This window comes from Watersipora subatra, chromosome 3 (genome assembly GCF_963576615.1).
Source record: "Watersipora subatra chromosome 3, tzWatSuba1.1, whole genome shotgun sequence".
Lineage (NCBI taxonomy): Eukaryota > Metazoa > Bryozoa > Gymnolaemata > Cheilostomatida > Watersiporidae > Watersipora > Watersipora subatra.
This window is the reverse complement of record NC_088710.1, coordinates 23,365,251-23,376,445: the sequence shown is the minus strand read 5'-3', so window position 1 is coordinate 23,376,445 and position 11,195 is coordinate 23,365,251.

Here is an 11,195-nt window from a genome sequence, read left to right as displayed (position 1 = left end):
GCAAATGGTTGTAAAAATACAAATTTAGAGAATTGTACTAAACGCAGTGAATACATTTTTTGACATAAATAATATTCGAATTTTTTCATTAAGATTTTTAAGTCTCTACCCACTTTCTCATCTCAATAAAGAAAGTATTATGTGCTTGAATAAGCCCGAAGCAAATGACAGCCAAGAAAAGTACTTTATATGTATTGCCACTGGAGCCATGTCCATACAACTATATGCGTACTTTGATTATAAAAGAAAAACATAAATCACCATCATACTCAAGACTAATTTGGAATCTAAAATGATACCCGATGGTTTCAAACCGATTTATTATAAATAATTTACTGTAATGGTATATTTTGATTAAATTATTAACAAAATACGCAGTGAATGATTGAGTTAACCCAAAACTGATAAATACCTTTTAGCACCTGATGAGATTGAGTTGACAATAACAGATCAGACCCCAAAAAACTATTCAATATTGACCTGACTAGTAGGCCTATACATGCAACGTTTATACAATTTTATATGTGTACGTGTTGTTAGTTAAATTACGCGGAGTGAAATAGAAGTATACTGCAAAGGTAATTTGAGACATTAGGCAGAATAGACTAGAAATCTGATCTATCAGGTATTGTAATAGTTAGTAATAAATATTGATGTGCTCAATTTATTGATCTCATCAATATTGAAAATTCTAGCTATATCAGCAGACAAAAGGGCATTTATCATTGGATCTCAGTTGCTACTCAGTTGATAGCCTGATAATCTTAAAGCAATTACTAAAACTCTGAGGTATCGGAAAAGAGACTCAAAAGCCAGTTGTGAGTTTAAACTTTCACAGCAGATAGCCAAAAACCAACACATTTTCAGTAGATGCAATCAGCTGGAAGACAATGCATACTATGATTGTGATGTAAAAGGGTATTTGCATTGAGTATAGACTCAATAAGCCACAACAAATATGGGAAGTTGCAAGGAAGATCCATGAGAATGTTTCTAAGCTCCTCTGGAACTTCAACTTACACAATGACAGACATACTTTTTTGCAAACCATCAAGATATCAGTGCAGTGGACAAGAAAAATGAAAGGGCAACCATATTAGTTGTAGCAGTCCTTGATATCTGCAACATTGCCAGCTAAGAAATAAAAAAGGTGGAGAAATATCTCTCATCGGGAGAGCAGATTAAAAATTATACATGTTTCGGAACAACTGTAATTCTGGTAGTCAGTGTAGCATAAGGTGCAAATTTTTTTGCAATTGAACTTAGGTTTATTTAAATACCGCAAACAGTCAACACAAGTGAGTTCTAGAAAAGTGATCTATTGGAAACAAATAAGATCTTTAACTAATTGGTCAAACTTCCTGGAGTCTGGTACGAGGCCCGAGCTTGGAAAGACATTACCGAGCACTTTGGTTAACCACGTTGAGCAAACCATTATATATAATAATATATGTTTATATATAGCTGCATTAACTGAAGATACCTGCAAATCTACTATATAAACGGCAATCGTTGTCTGTCTATCTATCTGTGTATCTGTCCGCTTTATAGAGTACCGTACTTTTCCGACTATTAGCCGCTACTAAGTATCTAGGGCGCATTAACGAAAATCTCCGGTTATTGCGCCTCATAACCTATTCATCGTTTGCCGTTTTCACCCCAAAATGACGTAATAATTACAACTCTACGGCTTTCTTTTAGCTACATGACACGCGATGCTTTTTTGTCCTCGACGTATTAGGGCTAATTTGTTTTCGGCAAAACGATATCGACAATAGACTCTCTCGATATTAAAATTTGGCGACTAAAGTTTATTAATTCTATGAAACACGATGCCGTTTTTGTGAACCTCTATTTCTGGCTTTTCTTAAGGTTCAATTGCTAAATCGCTGTTAAGGTCACTACTTTTCACGCGGACAATTGTATTATCTCGAGTAGGAGTAACATCTATATTCTCTCACCTTCAATCAGACAAAGACACTACAATAATTTACTTTTACATAACATATCGTTGTAGCAGTATCGTCGTATTCAGAGTTTTAGTGGATAGCTGTTGGTGGAACAGTAACTTTTTTATTCACACACTTTTATGCAATAATTGTTATTATTAATTCAACATATTCACGAATGTTATTTTGTTTTCTCAGTTTGTATTAATTGTATCATTACCGAATCATCTCATATTGTAATCGTAGCAAAACAAACTCGATTTAGCTATTACTTGCTAATTATTTCACTGTTACATCTAAACCCTTTATAGTCGTTTTATTTTTAAAGATAATTTGACCTGCACGAAACCTTTTTTTGTCATGATATGAAGTTTAAAAGTAGTTTGACAAAGTAAATTTGAAAACCTTCACAGTTGTTTTAGGTAAAATGGCAAATGTTGTTATATGTTAAATACAAACCAATTTTCTGTTTAGTGTTTTTTTTATTACCCGAGCAACGCTGGGTTGTACAGCTAGATGTATTAGCTTACACACCTTTCCTGTTAAATCTAACCAATTAGTTTTTCGTAATTATTTTCACATTTTACAACAAACATTTGTAAGATTGCTGTAAGATTCATCGTGTAAGATTGCAAGTATCAGTTATTCTCCACTATTTTATATTCACATACATTTACATATAGTAGATATTTAAATTCTCTTATTACATTTATAAACTTCTTATGACTTTTGAAGTTTATAATATAAGTTTTTTAAAGTTTGTTTCATCGTTGTTATTATTTCAACTTGCATTCTTTTAAACATAAATTGAGTATCGTGTTTGAGGTTTAAACATTATTCATTTTCCTATCACTGTTATTATTACTTGATTAGTTTCCAATTCATTGTTAATATTATTCTTTTATTCAACCATTTTTGGCAGACATTTTTTAATAAAATTTCAACTACAAAAATTCTATGGTATTCTGTCATATTTTTTAGTGTCGTCGTATTCAAAGAATTGATGGATAGTTTTTGATGGGACAGTAACCTTTTTATACCCACACACTTTTACGCAAGAATTGCTACTATTAATTCAACATATTCATGATTTTTATTTTGTTTTCTCAGTTTGTATTTATCGTATCATTACCGTATTATCTTTTATTGTAATTGTTGGAAAACCAACTTAATTTAGCTATTTAACTTGCTAATTATTTGAAATTTACATCTAATCCCTTTTACAATTGTTTCATTTTTGTAATTTATTAGACTTGCAGAAAACCTTTTCCTCATGATATGCAGTTTGAAAGTTACAGTTGTTTGACAAAGTTTGATAAAACTTTACGGTTGTTTTTAATTTCTCTTAAATTATTTCAACTACACAAAACACTTTTCTCATGATAGGTTGTTTACCTATCATGTTTTCTCATGTTACCTATGTAGTTTGAATGTTAGAATGGCAAATGTTGTTATATATGTTAAAAATACAAATAGAGTTTCTGTGCAAAGACTTTTTTATTACCCGGGTACAAGTACAGCTTATGGTGTAAAATGTTGAAAAAATACTTTACCGAAGTTGTTTTCTCACCTTGAAGCGGATTAAAATTTACATTATTTTATTTTAATGAGAAAAATTGTTTCAGATCTCGAAGTTCTAGAACTGATTATGTTCGAGAACTGAGGTTCCACTATACGTTATCAAAAGATATAGGTCGCTGAAATTTTAAATTTACATTGGTTTGAAAACCTTTAGTTGTTTTATTTATTTTTAAATCAGTTGTCCTGCACAAAACCTTTTCCTCACGATATGAAGTTTGAAAGTTGTAGTTGTGTGAAAAAGTTTGAAAACCTTTACAGTTGTTTTATTTTCTCTCTTATATTATTTCAACTACACAAAACTCATCTTTCATGATATGTAGTTTGAAAGTTAGAATGGCAAATGTTGTTATAAAAAATTATGTTAAATACAAATCAATTTTCCATTCAAAGACTTTTTTTACTACTCGGGCAACGCCGGGTAGCACAGCTAGGCTTGGAACCGTGGCGTCACTCGGGGATGCTCGGGTTACCTTTTTCACACCGAGTGCAGCAAGAGTCTACAGGCGCGGCTTTCCGGATGAATGAGTTGGTGAATGCGAGGCGATTGAGTGCTAGGCGATTGATTGCGAGACGATTGGTTGCGAGTGCAAGGTGATTAATTGCAAGGCGAGTGCGAGGTGATTGATTGCAAGTGCGAGGTGATTGATTGCAAGGCGATTGATTGCGAGGCGAGGTGATTGCAAGGCAAGTGCAAGGCGATTGATTGCGAGGAGAGTGCAAGGCGATTGATTGCGAGGCGGGCCGATTGATTGCAATGCGATTGATTGTCAGTGCGAAGCGATTGATTGCGAGGTGAGTGCAAGAACGCAGTTGTCAACTGCGAGGCGTGTGAAGACTGGTCAGCCGAGACGAGGCTCAGCGGCAAAAGTGCGCGATCGTCAACTGCAAATATAGACGGGTATGAACGGATGCATGAATCTAGACACATGAATCTAGAATATTTACTAGATTTTACGTGCATCTAGCTGTAAGACACATTGCAGATTTCCATTGTTCTCCCAAACATTGACATGTATATGTGCATGCATTCTTTGATCAGGACAACAATTTGGGTAGACTGTATATTTGGAGTTGTTTTACAGTATGAAAGACAACTCTCAATAAAACTATTGCTTCACGTAAATCTGTTCCCGAACACGGGTAATGCAGCTAGTCTACTATATAAACGGCAATCGTTGTCTATCTGATTGATTGTCCGCCTTATAGAGCGGTCTTTCCTTTTATCGTCGTACGAATTTCGGTCGTACGAAGCAAACTGAATTAGGTAATATGTGTAGTAACGGTAAATAAATTATAGAGCGGTCTTTCTTTTTCCATTCGGTCGAACGAAGCCAACCGAATTAATATGAGTACTAATTATCGTAATTTCGTAATATGGACTATTAGCCGCTACTTTTCTCTGACGATTTGAGCCAAGCGGCTTATATAAAAGTGTGCTAACCGAAATCCCCGGTTAGCACGCTTTTTAAACGGCAAATTTTCTGCCGTGTTTAAAAGCACCTTTCCTGAGTTCTGCGGCCTATACAAAGGTGTCTATACAGCTATACAAATGTACTATTCATTAAATAAAATAAATTAACGAGTAGTTATTTACATGCAATTAATATTTACTGCCAACGTGTACCGAGAAGGTCACGTAAGCGTTTGTTTCTTGGAGCCACTGGAAAAACGCATTTCTCACCTACTACATTTCCACATCAAAAAGGTAAGTGTTTCTTATACGATGTTGTATTGTCTATGAATTGCCACATCTCCACAACTTAATAACGTTGAATTTGCCGCTGTTCGTGATAGTGGGTCATGTTCATTTCCTTCAGCAGCCGAGTTACTAATTTTTTTTCCAGCAACGAGTAGGCCTACTGTAACTTACTATTACAGAACTTTCACGAGTACTCCGAGCGTTGTGATACGCTATTGTGAAAAGAAAGAGAGCAGCTGCTATCGACTTACTGTCACCCTGCATCAGCCATGACCAGCTATACGTCGCCTGCTCAAAAGTAGGCACACGCCGAAAACTGTTTCTTCATACGCCCGACAGAAAAACCAAAAATGTTGTCTAGCCGCATGTGTCGCGTTGAACTAAGGGAGAGAGAGGGAGAGCGAGGAGGAGAGGGGGGAGAGAGAGAGGGGGGAGAGAGAGGGAGAGCGAGGAGGAGAGGGGGGAGAGAGAGAGGGAGAGGGGGAAGAGGGAGGGAGAGAAAGAGAGAGGGGAGAGACGGAGAGAGGGAGTAAAGGAAAGAGAGAGAGAGAGGGAGAGCGAGGAGGAGAGGGGGGGGGGAGAGAGAGAGGGAGAGAAAGAGGGAGAAGAGGGAGGGAGAGAGAGAGGGAAGAGACGGAGAGAGGGAGAGCAAGGAGGAGAGGGGGGGAGAGAGAGAGAGGGGAGAAAGAGAGAGGGATAGAGAGGGGAGAGACGGAGAGAAGGAGAGAGAGGGAGAGGGGGGAGAGACGGAGAGAGAGAGAGGGGAGAAAGAGAGAGGGATAGAGAGGGGAGAGACGGAGAGAAGGAGAGAGAGGGAGAGGGGGGAGAGACGGAGAGAGGGAGAGAGGGGAAAGAGGGAGAGAAGGAGAGAGAGAGGGAGAGCGAGGAGGAGAGGGGGGAGAGAGAGAGGGAGAGAAAGAGGGAGGGAGAGAAGGAGAGAAAGGGGAGAGAGGGGAAAGAGGGAGAGAGGGAGATGTAACTGCATATTTGGAGTTGTTTTACAGTATGAAAGACAACTCTCAATAAACCTTATGCTGCGCGTGAATCTATTCCTGTAGACGGGTATTGCAGCTAGTTATAATATAAACTGTAAACAGGCATGCAAAGTACTTTATAAAATAAAGATGCATATGTAATGCATATAAGCCCTGTCAAACTTAGGTCAAACAACCAATTTCATACTTATCTTGGCTTAGCCAAAACTAAAACACACACGCACCCGCGTGCACACGCACATGCACAACTCATCCACATGCGTACACGCACTAACACATACACTCAGGCTAAGTCAAGAAATTTCTCTATGACGCAAATCAGTTGCTAACGATTGCTCTTTCTTTTGTTATCTTACATAGTCTATGGGTGTTTGCAAACTTGTTTTGATCATATTAAATACTTGATTGTTACACCTTCATTTGCGTCAAAATTGAAGTGATCAGTTTTTTTTATGAAAATATATGGTGCATCAAATTCTGATGAGCGAATGCGGTATCACACGCTGTTACAGTACAATATCTGCTGTTTTAACCAACATTTTTTTGTTCTCAAAAACAACAATGTAACTTTATGCTGATACAGTAGAAGTTAATGAAATTTGATGATTTTTGTCTAATAAGGAATATCAACTCTAAATTCTGGAAAAATAAATTTGGGAATTTTAAACCTTAAATCAAAGTATATTTTGGAATAGAAAATATAAACACCGATATATTGTGTCAGAGCGTGACCTTGTGTCTCTGAGTATAATATTATAGAACCCCAAAAAATTGGATAATTTAATTTTGCTTTGTGGCTTGTTACAAAAAGAGTATCAGTTAAAGCCAAGTTGATTTGTTAGGAAATTAACATAAGTACTTTGTTTTTTTTAATAAAACAACTTAACCATCGTATAACCAATAGACAACTTAACCATTGTATAACCAATAGACAACTTAACCATTGTATAACCAATAGACAACTTAACCATTGTATAACCAATAGACAACTTAACCATTGTATAACCAATAGACAACTTAACCATTGTATAACCAATAGACAACTTAACCATTGTATAACCAATAGACAACTTAACCATTGTATAACCAATAGACAACTTAACCATTGTATAACCAATAGACAACTTAACCATTGTATAACCAATAGACAACTTAACCATTGTATAACCAATAAACAACTTAACCATCGTATAACCAATAGACAACTTAACCATCGTATAACCAATAGACAACTTAACCATCGTATAACCAATAGACAACTTAACCATTGTATAACCAATAGACAACTTAACCATTGTATAACCAATAGACAACTTAACCATTGTATAACCAATAGACAACTTAACCATTGTATAACCAATAGACAACTTAACCATTGTATAACCAATAGACAACTTAACCATTGTATAACCAATAGACAACTTAACCATTGTATAACCAATAGACAACTTAACCATTGTATAACCAATAGAACATAATGGAAAGCTGAAATAAAGTTTATAGTACAGCATAATTCTTTCTTTAGTTTTCAAAACCAGGTAAATTCATTATGTTTGCTATATATTTGTTTTGGCATACATGGAGTTAGTAAAAGTTCAAAAATGTGCATAGGTAACTCCCCTATTAAATTTTCATCAATGCTATTGTCAATACCGTACTCTTATCATTCAAATTAATAGGATGCGTGTAAACATGTGAGTCTAGAGATGAGGTTATTAGTATAGCTCAGAACATCTCACTTTACGTTGCTTGGTATTTAAAAAAACAGCTAGTTCAAATACACATGTTGGATGCAGAAAGACTCATCCAGAGCATCTTCATTTTATCATGCTAGTGAAGACCTTGTATATAGCATTAAAACCTTAATAATAATCAGTCATTTGATAGCATTCTAAACTAGAATCCTGTTATTTTTTGTGATTATTCATTAATTACTACTAGTTGTAACATGTACTGGGTGTTCAACCTATCAAAATAATTATATTTGGTTGCAGAAGTTAGATTTTCTTTTAACTAGCATTACTATAATTATTCAAAGGCACACTAATAACCAGGAATTAGAGGAAGCTTGATCTAGCACTCTAGCTAACAAAGCTTCAACATTATCATCATGACCAGCATTATTTAACAGAGAGTGTCAATAGACTCTTTGATTGCTTAGGGATTTCATCAAACACCCAATATTCAAAGGAAATTGAGAATTTGAACTGTTTTATGGACCAGTTTCAAGAACAACAAATTGATTGGTGATGAAACAGTGCTAAATCTATAACTGTTTTTGAGGGAACCGGTCAGAAATTGTCTCGAAGAGACTTTTAAAACTCTGGTTTCTAGATTCAGGACATATATTTAGCAGGCTCACACAGAGTTGGCTACGTTCAAGAAATAGAGAATATTACTGTGCAATGTCTTGGGGTTGAGGTCTCACAATCAAAGGACTTTGCATATCCACAAATCGATTGCTAGAGTTATCATAACCTAGCACAAGCTTTTTTTTAATAGGCTAAGTGTATATGATACAGATTATAAAAGAAAATATTTTAATCAAGCACTCAAAGACTATAAGAGAAGCTACCAGGATGATGAAGGAATACCATGAAAAGGTGCTACCACTACCAAACTGGAGCAGAAAAATGCCAAAGCTGTATTTCAGTTTACTCAATTGGACTCTATAATTAGCCTGATGCAGAAGACTATAGCTCAACAGACAGAAGTTGTTTAAGAGTTGATATACATGTAGCACAAGGATATTCAGAATCCAGTGGTCTAAGAAACTTACGCTAGCGTATTGGCTGTTACTTGGAAAGATGTGGCCATCTAAAAAGTACTGTTTGCAAAAACGGTGTCATATACAGCTACCATCTTTGATATGAATACAGCCCACACTACATCATTTCCAGGCTCCTTCTCATCTACATAATGATTTTTTTAATCTACACGGGGAAGCAATCTACTCAAAGTACAATACTCTATGCCAGCATCAATTCAGGTATAAACTCACCAGGTTCAGCAGGTGGAAACTTTACCTGGTACTGCTCAGTAGAAGGCCGTATTTAGAATGGCTACCGTTATTCTTTATTACTGGTACATTCTTTACTACTTCTTTACTACATTGTACCTTGTGCAGTTGCACCCTCTCATAACTCTAGATTTGCAGGCATGCTAAAAGTTCCAAAACTAAATTTTGGCAAACCAGACAATCAAATTATTCATTGGAGCCTTTTGAATCCTACTGGATGCAAGCAGCAATGATGATAGATATTCTACCAAACCTTTTTGTCACTGCCAATTAGAAGAGAAGAGCAGCTAATGGTAAGAGAAACTAGGACTCAGACCTTTATGGATCAGTGCTAGTTATGTGTGGAACAATGTAGGGTGAATGTCAATTATGCTTTATAAAAAAATATCTTGTTCAGTTTAAGGTAAGAACATAGATATAATAAACGGTTTATAATATCTATGGGTCGGAAATACCACTAATTTAGCTGTAGCGAGGATGTCGTTTTTCAGAAAGCACAAATATGCCTCATACATAATATTTATTATTAAGGTTATACATTGAAGAGACTGATTAGATAGTAAGAACGTCAAGAGTTACAAAGCATTTTAGTTAAGTAAATCACTAAATAAATAAGAAAATGGTGAACGTTGAAATTCTATCACTTCCATTAAGTTTGGTCTGCATGTAAGTTATAAGAGTAACATGTATGTATAAAAGTACTTTTTCAGTAATAGCGGTGCTTTCTAAAATCAGTAGAGACAAAACTATATAAAAGTTCCAAAAGACTTCTTACAAAATTTTTAGACAAACAGTTAGAGCCGTCTTCTATTCTGTTATCAGTCAGACAGTTACAGCAGCATCTTATCTCTACCCCATCTCTCATGTTTGGTTAATATTCTGACTAATGTTGTCTTTATTATCTTTAGTAAATCTAAGGTAATATTCATGTAAAAGGGATCACTTTCTAACTATAGTTATTGTTGCAGTTGAGTCATACGCGGCGTAGGAGCAACTTGAGGTCTTGGAGAGGAATAATGAAGACAATCCAGCTGCAATGGGCAGACCACATTTCCATCATAATTTTTCATTGATTTGTATACACATTGCACTATAGCAGATGAAACACTTAGCTTTCACACACCAAAGCCCTCATCTTTGTTTTTTCTTTCCTTAGAGCATGCACCATCAGCTGCTTACCGTGTGTAATAGAATGAACATTTTAGTTAACTTATAGGCCTACAAACTTAATTATACTTTTGTGTCTATAAAAAAGGGTTGCATAAAACCGATCAAAATTCTTAATTATGTCTAATTGTTTAGGACTGTTACACATATTATGTAGCCATTAGACACTGATTGATCCTGACCACCTGTACTTGCCTAGCGTATCACTGTATGTAGTGAAAGAGATTATCAACACCATCAGATGAATATTGTTTAGCTGTATTAATCAATTTAAATTTTGTTTAAAGTCAAACTAACCACATCAAACTAACCTCTAAAAAAAGGAACTAATTTTGGTGGTGAACAAAGACGTAAGTATAGCTCATTAATGTAGTAAACATTCATTAATCAAGTTACTAAAAATAGGTTCAAATGCAATTTGTAGAAATCCCTCCAACAACACCTGAAAGTGATATAAAATGCTGCCTATTTTAATTCAGCCATAACTATCATAAGTTATATTTTAAAACAAAGTTTAAAACGGGTCATGATGAAATTTTAGCGTGTGACTTATTTAAAGTTTGGTTGTCAGCTGGAAATCTATGACTAAGTTCAGCAAAACAAAAAAAACTTCCAGGTAGAGAATAGAACAAAGGATCAACAGCCTTCACCAAAATGAAGAGACAAGCTCAATAGTATAAAAAGGCCTACAAAATGGCTACTCAGTGCAATTTAGAAACCAACACCGGAGAAGCTTTAGTTTTTCTGAGCTTTATTCTTGAATAATCATTTGAAAACTGAAACAG